Source organism: Leiobunum rupestre, chromosome 6 (genome assembly GCF_980474605.1).
Source record: "Leiobunum rupestre chromosome 6, qqLeiRupe1.1.hap1, whole genome shotgun sequence".
Lineage (NCBI taxonomy): Eukaryota > Metazoa > Arthropoda > Arachnida > Opiliones > Sclerosomatidae > Leiobunum > Leiobunum rupestre.
Window position 1 is genome coordinate 3,205,438 of NC_143389.1, and position 13,357 is coordinate 3,218,794.

General features: G+C 41.1%; 4 non-coding genes and 4 pseudogenes across 4 annotated transcripts; 3 read left to right on the plus strand and 5 right to left on the minus strand.

The window, feature by feature from the left end:
* Nucleotides 1–665: 665 nt before the first annotated feature.
* LOC149938032 (U2 spliceosomal RNA) lies at nt 666–797 on the minus strand (annotated as a pseudogene).
* Nucleotides 798–1,935: 1,138 nt separating this feature from the next.
* On the plus strand, nt 1,936–2,054 carry LOC149938033 (5S ribosomal RNA). The gene has a single exon (XR_016481865.1). It is a non-coding gene; the product is annotated as a 5S ribosomal RNA (ribosomal RNA).
* A 1,926-nt stretch (nt 2,055–3,980) lies between these two features.
* On the minus strand, nt 3,981–4,167 carry LOC149938034 (U2 spliceosomal RNA). The gene has a single exon (XR_016481639.1). It is a non-coding gene; the product is annotated as a U2 spliceosomal RNA (small nuclear RNA).
* Nucleotides 4,168–5,596: 1,429 nt separating this feature from the next.
* Nucleotides 5,597–5,738, minus strand: LOC149938035 (U2 spliceosomal RNA; annotated as a pseudogene).
* Nucleotides 5,739–6,879: 1,141 nt separating this feature from the next.
* Nucleotides 6,880–6,998, plus strand: LOC149938036 (5S ribosomal RNA). The gene has a single exon (XR_016481866.1). It is a non-coding gene; the product is annotated as a 5S ribosomal RNA (ribosomal RNA).
* Nucleotides 6,999–8,900: 1,902 nt separating this feature from the next.
* On the minus strand, nt 8,901–9,080 carry LOC149938037 (U2 spliceosomal RNA; annotated as a pseudogene).
* A 1,426-nt stretch (nt 9,081–10,506) lies between these two features.
* Nucleotides 10,507–10,650, minus strand: LOC149938038 (U2 spliceosomal RNA; annotated as a pseudogene).
* Nucleotides 10,651–11,788: 1,138 nt separating this feature from the next.
* LOC149938039 (5S ribosomal RNA) lies at nt 11,789–11,907 on the plus strand. Its single transcript, XR_016481867.1, has one exon. It is a non-coding gene; the product is annotated as a 5S ribosomal RNA (ribosomal RNA).
* The last annotated feature ends 1,450 nt before the right edge of the window (nt 11,908–13,357 follow it).

The following is a 13,357-nucleotide window of genomic DNA, read 5'->3' on the forward strand; positions in this document are numbered from 1 at the left end:
TTATGTCCTGCCTCGTCGCAGAAGAAGCATTTTTTCACTACGCCTCGGTAGAACACAAGAGCGCGACTCTTGCCAAAATATAGCACGTTGGGTATTACCAATTTGTTCATCTTGATTTTAATAGCTCTGTCGCCATTCTTCACACCCTTCAGCTGAGGGTATTCGTCGAAGCGGTGAGATTTCACTTCCCCGTATTGACGTAACGTGCTGAGGACTGAATCCCATTGAATCCATTTGGGTAAATTTTTGACTGTGAGCCAAAGGCCGTCGTCTTCGATAGCAGTGAGTTTGCACGGGTTACCGTTGATCCTTATTTCTCCGTAAGACTGAGCTTGTTGGAGGAATGCCAGCGTTGTAAAGGTAATTAGAAAAATACCTTTGCCAACAGGTTGCAAGGTGTCCAAACATGAAGGACCCATTTTCTCGTGGAAAAGATTGGCGACGTCAAGGAAACCAGCATCGACTTCCAGCCGAGCTGTACGCTTCTTCTCCTCTGTAGCCATTTCAGGCTAGGAGGATGTCGTCTGGTGAGTGGAGCTCCAAGTCGGAGCGGCGTCAGAGGAACCCTTCAGCAGAGGCGTAAGGTTAGTACCAGGTAGGTAGTTTTCTCTTTTCAGGAACAGGCAGGAACGCAGCAGCGGAACAGATCGGCACCGGAACAGGATCATTCGACAAGGCAGGCAAACTCGCCTTAAAGGCGTAGAAACACTTCTCGCCCCCCGACTAAGATCTCCGTATAGAACTGATATGGAAACAGATACTACACTTTGATCTTAGCCAAAAGGCCGAGAAGCGATAACCCGCTAGGAGCCGTCACTGTTTAACAAAGTAAAAAGAGAGAATTCGAGCATTTCAAATATTTCATAATTACGTCACCGAATGTTGGTCCTGGTGGGAGATGACAACGTTTGTAGCCATCGCGCGAACAAAGGAGAAGACGATATCTTGAATCCGTGAAAGAGAGGTACACCGCCAGGCCCGGACTGGCACTTTTGGGGTCATCGGCTAGAGACAGTAGAGTGGGCCACTTTACCGGGCCGTATGGAAAAAAAATCTAAATGGTGGTTTATAGGACCATAAATAACGTATTAAGTGTACTAGATTCTACGTCAAACGCGTTTAAATGACCATTTAGGAAAAATTTATTATAAGCGAATAGAGCGTTCTATAAAAGTGGACCATAACCGGTCACTTTTCATACAGACTATAGAGCTGGTTCAGCAGGACTAACAACTTTTGTTATTCTTTGGTTTAAGAGAATTCGGCTTATGTCCTGTCTTTATATGAATATTTTAGAGACGTACCTTTTAGGAGTTGTAGGAGGCACCCTAGGTGTTGAAGTATGTTTGGGGTTAAGGATATTTTCATGATCTAAGTTTCATCTTAAACACGTGGATTTGGGACTAGTATTTTCGAGAATTTTGCTTATTTGCCATCATACATTTATTACAAAAATCATTTAAAATAAGAAAAAAGGCGCGGAAAGCCGGAAATATGTGAAGCCTAGGCTAGCAACTACGCTACTAATAAAAATTGACTGCTCTCAATTTCTTACGGGTTTGCCAGATAAATATATTTCTCTAAGACGAAAAACCGGCCAAACCTTCACCTCCTCCGAACTCCAAAGGGGGAAAGCACACCACACCAATTTTATAGATTCGTAAACGCGCCTTCCCAATCGACCGCCATCACCTTACAGTCTACGGGGAGGGTGATGAAAAAAACTGGTTTTGGGGGGGGGGGATGAAATTTCTGCGGTAAAGGGCTTGCTCGTTGGTTGTCTGTACGATAATATCGGCGCCCAGTAAACGTTTCTAAAAAGAGTGTATAGAACGTTCTATTGGAGCCGCATGCAGCCGGTGGCCCTCGGCGATCACCAACCTACCAGGACCTGGCTAGTCGCGGCTTGTCCACCGCTATCAATTACACCCTAGCGGCAACGGCCATATCACGCTGAATACACCGGTTCTCGTCTGATCACCGAAGTTAAGCAGCGTCGAGCGCGGTCAGTACTTGGGAGGGAGACCACCTGGGAACACCGCGTGCCGTTGGCTACTCATTTATTTTCGCGGGATGGGATTTGCGTCTTTTAACAGGAAAATACCTTCATCCTATCATTTTGACGCTGCTTTTTTTATGCAATTAAAAGTTCGCCCAGACGATAATATTATTTCGGTCAACTCTTGGCCTTTTTTTAACAACTGGCAGCATCTTCCCGTGAATAAAATACATGTTAGTATCAAAATTGAACAAAATAAAATGGCGAGAAAATTGGTTTTTATTTTATTCTACTTAAGGCTTGTACTTAAAATAGTACTAACTTACTTACTTACTTACTTACTTACTTACTTACTTACTTACTTACTTACTTACTTACTAACTAACTAACTAACTAACTAACTAACTAACTAACTAACTAACTAACTAACTAACTAACTAACGTTTATCTCTAAACAAAAACATTTCCGCGGTAAAATCCACTCTGAAATGGCCTTTTCTGGTTTTGGAATTAAGTCCAAAGTTAAAATTTTATTAACAAATTCTAATTGTGAAATATATTTTTTGTTCTAAATTTTAATCTTAAATGTAATTTAAATAGTTGAATCTAAAAAAGGACTTTTGGAAAATGTTTCATATAAGGTTTTATCATGGGACAGCCGCATGGATTAGGGGAGTAACCCAAAAATACAAAATATCAAAACAAACCACAGACAGAGATATATTTTTTAAACAAAATAATATAGCTAACTTTTATCTATTAATTGTTTTAGGTGATGTAGTTTATGTAAAATATAAAAATGAACCTTGGCACAATATAAATTTAATGTCATGTTTTATTGATACTTAGAAAAAGTAACAAACATTTCAAAAGTCAGATCTTTGAGATCCTTATTAGAAAAATATAACATTTTAAATCCGAACTCCTCTATAAATATTAAAATTATAAATTCCTAATCTACTTTAACAAAAGATATATCATATTAAGTTTAATACTATTAATGTTAGGAATAATCATGACTTTGAGATAAATAGAACAAAAATATTTAATTCCAAATATAGTTAATTATAGAGCAATATATAATAAATGATTTTGTACTTACCAAAAATAAGCCTTGCCACTTTATATCTTGGTAATGTAGCCGCCGCATGGGCGAAGCCGCGGGCGGCGGGCCCCCGGCGGCGACTCACTGTCCACGGAAGACGGGAAGAGAAAAAAAATGGAGAGGGGCTTATTTCGTGTTTTCTCTTTACGCGGAACATCTTGGCTGGAACCCAATGACGTAAAAATGAGGGGCGCGCTGTCTCTACCCACCATACCGAAACCCGCGAATTTACGTTATGAAAACCGGTTCCTTCAGCCAACCACTTAGAACATGCACGATTTACGAACCTTGGGTTACGAATAAAACCACAGGAATAACACAGAACAACCTCTTTTCGCGCCTTTATTTTACCCCTCTTACTTGCCTCCCGCTCGTCGGCCATTGCCTCTGCCCTTAGCGGGGAGTCTAGCATCCACTCCTTGGGTATCCATAATGGAGGATAGGACTGAAAGGGGGAAAACCAAGCACGGACGCGCCCAGGAAAATACCAAGGAGGATAGGAAGGGAGGCGAAGTAGGAGGGATGAACGCGGCAGCATCCTTGTAAGAAGCTTAGCGGCGGAAAAATGGCGGCTAGACGTAGCGTAGCTGCCGCAATCTTGCCGCCATTCATCCCTCCTACTTCGCCTCCCTTCCTATCCTCCGTGAAAATACCGCGAAAAAGAGTGTATAACTAGGTAAAAGAAAATTAAAAACTGGAATCTTTCCGATTCTTCATTATTAACTATTCGACAATAAGGATTTTACCACTTATGACGTCAGAGGGGCAATATATTATAATAAAGAAATAAATATAAAGACAGCCAAATAACATTGCCCGGAAATACTGTGTTGCGCAGTGCGCCATTATAAGACCGTTTGATTTTTGATTTCAAGAGAGAAGTGGGCCGATCCCGGATTTACTGCAATACCAGGCCGACCCGTGGCGGAGGTGGAGCAAGCTCCGACCACTCCGTCGCCGTCCAAAAATAAGTTTAATATCTTGGGCCCCGATGGGACCCGTATCAGATATTAAGCTGATAAGAACAGATACTGAATTTGTTTATTAAAAATTTCAATAAAATACAGTACCCTGTCAGATAGTTCCTGTTTTTTTAAATTAGTTTAAATTAAAACAGGTCATTAAATAGATATAAAATTTAAAAAGTATAAAACTAATTAGTTCATAGAGATAAAACAGAGGTAAAGTTTAAAATTAATAAAAACTTCAACGTGAAGATTTCCCTTTTTTGGTTTCTTTGGTGGGAGTGGTACTGCGTGGGCGTTTTTGGTAGTTTTGGATTTCTAATTTAATTTCGGCAAAGTATTCGGCTATGGACCAGTTAACATTACCGTCCTGGCCATAGGGTACTGTCTTGATGTGTTCGATAAGCATATGTAGTTCTTGTTTGGTTAAATGTTTTATAGGTGGTCTCGTTCCTGGTATCCAGGTCGTGGGATCATATGGAGGTCTGGCTGTTGCGGTGATTTCTTTTGAGGTGGTACCGGAGTCGGAGGAGTTCTTTTTTGGTTTGCTGTTTGTTGATTCAGGTTTAGGTTCGTCGGGTTTTGGTGCTGTTTTCAGGGCATCGGAGTATTGGCTGGTTTTGACTGGAGGATCTGGGTTCTTCTTGGATGGTTCGGGTGACGTCATCGTCCAGCTCTCTTCAGAGCTTTTTGATTCGTCGGCTGCGGTAAGTATGGGTAAGTTACTTGTTTGATTTTCTTGGTTTTCTTTCAGGTTATCGTCTCGAGTGGTGGCGTTGGTGGGTATAGGTGTGGAGTTTCTGGTTATTTCAGGATCTTTGGGTAAGTCGTCGTTGGTTTCAGGTTTGTCTGCCATCTGGTTTTTCTTCTTCTCGCAGGTAGAGGCTATATGCCCCTCCTGGTCGCAGAAGAAACATTTTTTCGCGACGCCGGTATAATATACCAGCGCCCGGCTGCGTCCGAAATAAAGAACGTTAGGAATCGTTTTATTAATTTTTATTTTTACCGATCGGTTGCCGTTTTTGATTCCTTTTAGCTCTTTATATTCATCTAGGCGATGTGCCTTTATGTCTCCGTACTGTCGTAGGGTCGTCAAAATTGAATCCCACTGTATCCATGATGGGAGCTGTTTGATGGTTAACCAGGTGCCGTCATCCTCGACACTGGAAATCTTACAGGATGCATTGTTTACCGTTATTTCTCCATAGGAGATCGCTTGTTGTAGGAAGGCCAAGGTCGTAAAAGTGAGTAGAAAGCACTCTTTGCCAACAGATTGCAGCGTATCAATACTGTTGGGTCCGAGTTTGTCGAGGAAAGTACGAGCAACATCCAAGAAGTCGGCGTTAACTTCAAGGCGAGCAGTCTTCTTCTTCATCTCCATAGCCATCGTGGCTATGAGAGGATCCGCAAAGTAGAGAAAGTCCAAGGGAGCAGCGTCTCACACAGAAAAGGATTCCAGGAGCAGCGACGTCAGGTAGGTTTTTCTTTTTTCAGGAACGGGCAACAGAGCATCAGCGGATCAAATCGGCACAGGAACGGAACATGCAGCAAGGCAGGCAAACTCGCCTTATAGGCGTAGAAACACTTCTCGCCCCTCGACTAAGATCTCGGAATAATACTGCAGAACAGATACTACACTTTGATCTTAGCCAAAAGGCCGAGAAGCGATAACCCGCTAGGAGCCGTCACTGTTTAACAAAGTAAAAAGAGAGAATTCGAGCATTTCAAATATTTCATAATTACGTCACCGAATGTTGGTCCTGGTGGGAGATGACAACGTTTGTAGCCATCGCGCGAACAAAGGAGAAGACGATATCTTGAATCCGTGAAAGAGAGGTACACCGCCAGGCCCGGACTGGCACTTTTGGGGTCATCGGCTAGAGACAGTAGAGTGGGCCACTTTACCGGGCCGTATGGAAAAAAAATCTAAATGGTGGTTTATAGGACCATAAATAACGTATTAAGTGTACTAGATTCTACGTCAAACGCGTTTAAATGACCATTTAGGAAAAATTTATTATAAGCGAATAGAGCGTTCTATAAAAGTGGACCATAACCGGTCACTTTTCATACAGACTATAGAGCTGGTTCAGCAGGACTAACAACTTTTGTTATTCTTTGGTTTAAGAGAATTCGGCTTATGTCCTGTCTTTATATGAATATTTTAGAGACGTACCTTTTAGGAGTTGTAGGAGGCACCCTAGGTGTTGAAGTATGTTTGGGGTTAAGGATATTTTCATGATCTAAGTTTCATCTTAAACACGTGGATTTGGGACTAGTATTTTCGAGAATTTTGCTTATTTGCCATCATACATTTATTACAAAAATCATTTAAAATAAGAAAAAAGGCGCGGAAAGCCGGAAATATGTGAAGCCTAGGCTAGCAACTACGCTACTAATAAAAATTGACTGCTCTCAATTTCTTACGGGTTTGCCAGATAAATATATTTCTCTAAGACGAAAAACCGGCCAAACCTTCACCTCCTCCGAACTCCAAAGGGGGAAAGCACACCACACCAATTTTATAGATTCGTAAACGCGCCTTCCCAATCGACCGCCATCACCTTACAGTCTACGGGGAGGGTGATGAAAAAAACTGGTTTTGGGGGGGGGGGGGGATGAAATTTCTGCGGTAAAGGGCTTGCTCGTTGGTTGTCTGTACGATAATATCGGCGCCCAGTAAACGTTTCTAAAAAGAGTGTATAGAACGTTCTATTGGAGCCGCATGCAGCCGGTGGCCCTCGGCGATCACCAACCTACCAGGACCTGGCTAGTCGCGGCTTGTCCACCGCTATCAATTACACTCTAGCGGCAACGGCCATATCACGCTGAATACACCGGTTCTCGTCTGATCACCGAAGTTAAGCAGCGTCGAGCGCGGTCAGTACTTGGGAGGGAGACCACCTGGGAACACCGCGTGCCGTTGGCTACTCATTTATTTTCGCGGGATGGGATTTGCGTCTTTTAACAGGAAAATACCTTCATCCTATCATTTTGACGCTGCTTTTTTTATGCAATTAAAAGTTCGCCCAGACGATAATATTATTTCGGTCAACTCTTGGCCTTTTTTTAACAACTGGCAGCATCTTCCCGTGAATAAAATACATGTTAGTATCAAAATTGAACAAAATAAAATGGCGAGAAAATTGGTTTTTATTTTATTCTACTTAAGGCTTGTACTTAAAATAGTACTAACTTACTTACTTACTTACTTACTTACTTACTTACTTACTAACTAACTAACTAACTAACTAACTAACTAACTAACTAACTAACTAACTAACTAACTAACGTTTATCTCTAAACAAAAACATTTCCGCGGTAAAATCCACTCTGAAATGGCCTTTTCTGGTTTTGGAATTAAGTCCAAAGTTAAAATTTTATTAACAAATTCTAATTGTGAAATATATTTTTTGTTCTAAATTTTAATCTTAAATGTAATTTAAATAGTTGAATCTAAAAAAGGACTTTTGGAAAATGTTTCATATAAGGTTTTATCATGGGACAGCCGCATGGATTAGGGGAGTAACCCAAAAATACAAAATATCAAAACAAACCACAGACAGAGATATATTTTTTAAACAAAATAATATAGCTAACTTTTATCTATTAATTGTTTTAGGTGATGTAGTTTATGTAAAATATAAAAATGAACCTTGGCACAATATAAATTTAATGTCATGTTTTATTGATACTTAGAAAAAGTAACAAACATTTCAAAAGTCAGATCTTTGAGATCCTTATTAGAAAAATATAACATTTTAAATCCGAACTCCTCTATAAATATTAAAATTATAAATTCCTAATCTACTTTAACAAAAGATATATCATATTAAGTTTAATACTATTAATGTTAGGAATAATCATGACTTTGAGATAAATAGAACAAAAATATTTAATTCCAAATATAGTTAATTATAGAGCAATATATAATAAATGATTTTGTACTTACCAAAAATAAGCCTTGCCACTTTATATCTTGGTAATGTAGCCGCCGCATGGGCGAAGCCGCGGGCGGCGGGCCCCCGGCGGCGACTCACTGTCCACGGAAGACGGGAAGAGAAAAAAAATGGAGAGGGGCTTATTTCGTGTTTTCTCTTTACGCGGAACATCTTGGCTGGAACCCAATGACGTAAAAATGAGGGGCGCGCTGTCTCTACCCACCATACCGAAACCCGCGAATTTACGTTATGAAAACCGGTTCCTTCAGCCAACCACTTAGAACATGCACGATTTACGAACCTTGGGTTACGAATAAAACCACAGGAATAACACAGAACAACCTCTTTTCGCGCCTTTATTTTACCCCTCTTACTTGCCTCCCGCTCGTCGGCCATTGCCTCTGCCCTTAGCGGGGAGTCTAGCATCCACTCCTTGGGTATCCATAATGGAGGATAGGACTGAAAGGGGGAAAACCAAGCACGGACGCGCCCAGGAAAATACCAAGGAGGATAGGAAGGGAGGCGAAGTAGGAGGGATGAACGCGGCAGCATCCTTGTAAGAAGCTTAGCGGCGGAAAAATGGCGGCTAGACGTAGCGTAGCTGCCGCAATCTTGCCGCCATTCATCCCTCCTACTTCGCCTCCCTTCCTATCCTCCGTGAAAATACCGCGAAAAAGAGTGTATAACTAGGTAAAAGAAAATTAAAAACTGGAATCTTTCCGATTCTTCATTATTAACTATTCGACAATAAGGATTTTACCACTTATGACGTCAGAGGGGCAATATATTATAATAAAGAAATAAATATAAAGACAGCCAAATAACATTGCCCGGAAATACTGTGTTGCGCAGTGCGCCATTATAAGACCGTTTGATTTTTGATTTCAAGAGAGAAGTGGGCCGATCCCGGATTTACTGCAATACCAGGCCGACCCGTGGCGGAGGTGGAGCAAGCTCCGACCACTCCGTCGCCGTCCAAAAATAAGTTTAATATCTTGGGCCCCGATGGGACCCGTATCAGATATTAAGCTGATAAGAACAGATACTTTTAATTGTTTATTAAAAGCTTCGTTTGATTTTACATATTTACATTTTTACATTTGTTATATTTGTTCGCGTTTTTAATTAGTTAAATTAGCGCGAACAAAGTCGGATAAGCTAAAAAAATCAAGTATTTACATTTTTTAATTTCTAGGAGTGTCCAAGTTCATATACGATCAAGGTAAGTATTTGTTTTCTTTTTTTCTATTTTTTCAGGTTTTTAAAACATTTGAGTAAAATTAAAAAAAAAATTCAGTATGTTACGTAATCTGCGTAAAGATCTTGCTCCGGTGTGTTTTTGGTGGCGCTAGCGAATGTCTTCTCAACGTCTTCTGTCTTGCCTTTCTTTATTGATTTCCCTGGAGAGTTGGTCATTCGTCTTTTGGAGAATTTTTCCTGTTCCTTGTTGATCAGCGCGAAATACACTTGTTTCCTGCGGTCGCCTATTGTTTCGGTAGTCTCGAGGAATTCCCTAAAATCTCGTAGTTCTGCCTGTGAATAGTTCTTTAATTTCTCTAGTTGTTGCGGATGGACATATGTACTGTTGCTGCGTTTCTTGGGCTGGGGTTCCTGGTGGTCGCTGGGTGGGTCCGCCAATTCCGCTGATACCGTTGCGAGCTCTTGCTCCTTGGGTGCCACAATCTTTTCTTGGGTTTCCAAGCTTTCCCCTTCCTGGACGTGCTCGGACCTCTCGGTTGCTTCCTTTCTGGCCTTTTTTGCCTCGCATGCGGACGCCGTATGTCCCTCCTGGTCGCAGAAGAAACACTTCTTCACGACCCCTTGGTAATATATTAGCGCTCGGCTACGCCCAAAATAAACAACATTGGGTATTTGTTTCTCAATTTTAATTTTTACCGATCTGTCTCCATTTTTGAGTCCTTTCAGTTGAGGGTACTCGTCCAGACGGTGAGCTTTAATGGTTCCATACTGTCTCATGGTGGTGAGGACAGAGTCCCATTGGATCCAGCGAGGTAGGTTTTTTATGGTAACCCAGACGCCGTCATCTTCGACGCTGGTGAGTCGGCAAGGTTTATCGTTGATAACGAGGTCATTGTAGGAGAGAGCCTGTTGCAGGAAGGCCAGGGTTGTAAAAGTTATTAAAAACTTGTCTTTACCAAGAGGTTGTAGCGTGTCAAGGCAGTCACTGCCGAGCTTATCGTGGAAGGTCCGAGCGACGTCCAGGAATCCGGCGTCGACCTGAAGGTGAGCAGTGCGTTTTTTCACCTCCATAGCCATGATGGCTATGGGAGGATCGTCGGATGAAGGCAAGTCCCAGGAAGGAACAGCGTCAAGCAGCAGTGGCAGGAAACAGCCAAGTCAGGATACAGCGTGGAGACCAGGATCAGCAGCGACAGGTAAGTGTCAGCAGGACCAGGACCAGGAACAGCAGCGGAAACAGGAACAGCAGAGGAACCGGAATCAGCAGCGGCAGAAACAGGAACAGGAACAGAGACGTCAGAGTACCGGCAGGTAAGTCAGCATCGCAGGAACAGGCTGAGGAGCGTAAACGTCGCTTAACGGCCTTTCGGCCAAGATTTCAGCGAAATAGCTGGGAACAGATACTACACTTTGATCTTAGCCAAAAGGCCGAGAAGCGATAACCCGCTAGGAGCCGTCACTGTTTAACAAAGTAAAAAGAGAGAATTCGAGCATTTCAAATATTTCATAATTACGTCACCGAATGTTGGTCCTGGTGGGAGATGACAACGTTTGTAGCCATCGCGCGAACAAAGGAGAAGACGATATCTTGAATCCGTGAAAGAGAGGTACACCGCCAGGCCCGGACTGGCACTTTTGGGGTCATCGGCTAGAGACAGTAGAGTGGGCCACTTTACCGGGCCGTATGGAAAAAAAATCTAAATGGTGGTTTATAGGACCATAAATAACGTATTAAGTGTACTAGATTCTACGTCAAACGCGTTTAAATGACCATTTAGGAAAAATTTATTATAAGCGAATAGAGCGTTCTATAAAAGTGGACCATAACCGGTCACTTTTCATACAGACTATAGAGCTGGTTCAGCAGGACTAACAACTTTTGTTATTCTTTGGTTTAAGAGAATTCGGCTTATGTCCTGTCTTTATATGAATATTTTAGAGACGTACCTTTTAGGAGTTGTAGGAGGCACCCTAGGTGTTGAAGTATGTTTGGGGTTAAGGATATTTTCATGATCTAAGTTTCATCTTAAACACGTGGATTTGGGACTAGTATTTTCGAGAATTTTGCTTATTTGCCATCATACATTTATTACAAAAATCATTTAAAATAAGAAAAAAGGCGCGGAAAGCCGGAAATATGTGAAGCCTAGGCTAGCAACTACGCTACTAATAAAAATTGACTGCTCTCAATTTCTTACGGGTTTGCCAGATAAATATATTTATCTAAGACGAAAAACCGGCCAAACCTTCACCTCCTCCGAACTCCAAAGGGGGAAAGCACACCACACCAATTTTATAGATTCGTAAACGCGCCTTCCCAATCGACCGCCATCACCTTACAGTCTACGGGGAGGGTGATGAAAAAAACTGGTTTTGGGGGGGGGGGATGAAATTTCTGCGGTAAAGGGCTTGCTCGTTGGTTGTCTGTACGATAATATCGGCGCCCAGTAAACGTTTCTAAAAAGAGTGTATAGAACGTTCTATTGGAGCCGCATGCAGCCGGTGGCCCTCGGCGATCACCAACCTACCAGGACCTGGCTAGTCGCGGCTTGTCCACCGCTATCAATTACACTCTAGCGGCAACGGCCATATCACGCTGAATACACCGGTTCTCGTCTGATCACCGAAGTTAAGCAGCGTCGAGCGCGGTCAGTACTTGGGAGGGAGACCACCTGGGAACACCGCGTGCCGTTGGCTACTCATTTATTTTCGCGGGATGGGATTTGCGTCTTTTAACAGGAAAATACCTTCATCCTATCATTTTGACGCTGCTTTTTTTATGCAATTAAAAGTTCGCCCAGACGATAATATTATTTCGGTCAACTCTTGGCCTTTTTTTAACAACTGGCAGCATCTTCCCGTGAATAAAATACATGTTAGTATCAAAATTGAACAAAATAAAATGGCGAGAAAATTGGTTTTTATTTTATTCTACTTAAGGCTTGTACTTAAAATAGTACTAACTTACTTACTTACTTACTTACTTACTTACTTACTTACTTACTTACTTACTTACTTACTTACTAACTAACTAACTAACTAACTAACTAACTAACTAACTAACTAACTAACTAACTAACGTTTATCTCTAAACAAAAACATTTCCGCGGTAAAATCCACTCTGAAATGGCCTTTTCTGGTTTTGGAATTAAGTCCAAAGTTAAAATTTTATTAACAAATTATAATTGTGAAATATATTTTTTGTTCTAAATTTTAATCTTAAATGTAATTTAAATAGTTGAATCTAAAAAAGGACTTTTGGAAAATGTTTCATATAAGGTTTTATCATGGGACAGCCGCATGGATTAGGGGAGTAACCCAAAAATACAAAATATCAAAACAAACCACAGACAGAGATATATTTTTTAAACAAAATAATATAGCTAACTTTTATCTATTAATTGTTTTAGGTGATGTAGTTTATGTAAAATATAAAAATGAACCTTGGCACAATATAAATTTAATGTCATGTTTTATTGATACTTAGAAAAAGTAACAAACATTTCAAAAGTCAGATCTTTGAGATCCTTATTAGAAAAATATAACATTTTAAATCCGAACTCCTCTATAAATATTAAAATTATAAATTCCTAATCTACTTTAACAAAAGATATATCATATTAAGTTTAATACTATTAATGTTAGGAATAATCATGACTTTGAGATAAATAGAACAAAAATATTTAATTCCAAATATAGTTAATTATAGAGCAATATATAATAAATGATTTTGTACTTACCAAAAATAAGCCTTGCCACTTTATATCTTGGTAATGTAGCCGCCGCATGGGCGAAGCCGCGGGCGGCGGGCCCCCGGCGGCGACTCACTGTCCACGGAAGACGGGAAGAGAAAAAAAAATGGAGAGGGGCTTATTTCGTGTTTTCTCTTTACGCGGAACATCTTGGCTGGAACCCAATGACGTAAAAATGAGGGGCGCGCTGTCTCTACCCACCATACCGAAACCCGCGAATTTACGTTATGAAAACCGGTTCCTTCAGCCAACCACTTAGAACATGCACGATTTACGAACCTTGGGTTACGAATAAAACCACAGGAATAACACAGAACAACCTCTTTTCGCGCCTTTATTTTACCCCTCTTACTTGCCTCCCGCTCGTCGGCCATTGCCTCTGCCCTTAGCGGGGA